Here is a 1483-nt window from a genome sequence, read left to right as displayed (position 1 = left end):
GGGGGGGGTGTATTCATTTCTTCGACGTTGTCCTCCCCAAAATAATCGTGATAAAATGGAGGGCTTGTGGTGCTTTTAGGTTTCACTGAGCCAAATCACAATTTTAAAACTTCTAATCACTTGAATTTACTAGAGCTTACAAAAATGCAGACCCAGAAGTTGGAAAGAGGCTCATATTGCATTTGGCCTTTTAAGCAATGACGACTGACAACGTAGTAGAGGACTGTCTTCCATTCACCATCCAAATGAGCTCGCTCGGAGTTCGATCTAATGACCTGCTCTAAACCACTACAGTACATCACAGACATGCATGATTCTAGCAGTGACATCTTTTCACATAACAATCATCCGGTTGGCACCTTTAACTCTTCCAAGTTGTAAGTCCTTTTCCTCTTTAAGGGAGGGAATTTTAGTTGAGAACATGCATACAATAACGTTTCCATCACAAAAAAGATACTATATTTCAATTATTACCAACCGAAAATACTACTAAATATTTGATATATGGGGTACAGTAAGTTGTAGTAAAGATATGCAGATATTTATAATGAAAGAGGAAAAGAAGAAAAGAAAAATAAAGTAGACGAATGGACTTCTAAGAGTTAATATGGTTGGTAAAAGCCTGGCAAAAAGACTCCTATTACAGGAAAAAGACTGGATGAAGCTTTAAAAAAATAACACACATCAAATCTTTCCAACAAAAAACCCCAACAACAATACAAAAACTAAAACAAAACATCCCCCCCCCCCCACAAAACCCGACATTATCTCTTTCTGTGCAATGCACCCATAACAGCATCGCCATACTCTTCACCCCATGGTGGTTTGGGTTCGAGCCTCAGCTCGGTCCGACATTGTGTCCTTGGGAAAGGCACTTTACATACACGATCTTCCTATTTGACTAAGTCCTTTCGGAGATGTACTTTTTTTTAAAAACTCGGAGGTTCAGCCTCTTAAATAACCTAACAGTGTCGATAGGGGTGTCAAATCTATACCACTTCGTCATTTTTTTCATCATGATGTGCTGATTAATCTGTCGAGCAAAAATAGCTAAGGGTTCACCTTAAGTAGCGACAGGTTCTTTAACTCTTTCAGTACTTTCACTCCATCCAGTACATCGGCACTAACAGTTTAGGAAATCGGATTTCTTGTCATAAAAAATGGTACAAAAAGAGTTAAAGCCGAGGAAAAATCGGACTTAAGGTGAAGAGGACGAGAAAGGAAACCTCTTATCAAGACTGGGACAAAAGAGGGTTTAAAAAAGTCTTTGGAAGGCGAAAATTGGCGAGAATGTCTTCGTTTTCAGAAGTTCGCCTGTCATCCATGTCAGAGAGAGAATTCCCACACTTCTCCATCCTTTTCTTTCTTTCTTTCTTTCTTTCTTTCTTTCTTTCTTTCTTTCTTTCTCTCTCCCACCATCTCTGTCTTTCTGTCTTTCTCTCTTTCTCTTTCTCTCTCTCTCTCTCTCTCTCTCTCTCTCTCT

This window comes from Aplysia californica, unplaced genomic scaffold (genome assembly GCF_000002075.1).
Source record: "Aplysia californica isolate F4 #8 unplaced genomic scaffold, AplCal3.0 scaffold01000, whole genome shotgun sequence".
Classification (NCBI taxonomy): domain Eukaryota; kingdom Metazoa; phylum Mollusca; class Gastropoda; order Aplysiida; family Aplysiidae; genus Aplysia; species Aplysia californica.
This window is presented reverse-complemented; position numbering follows the sequence as displayed.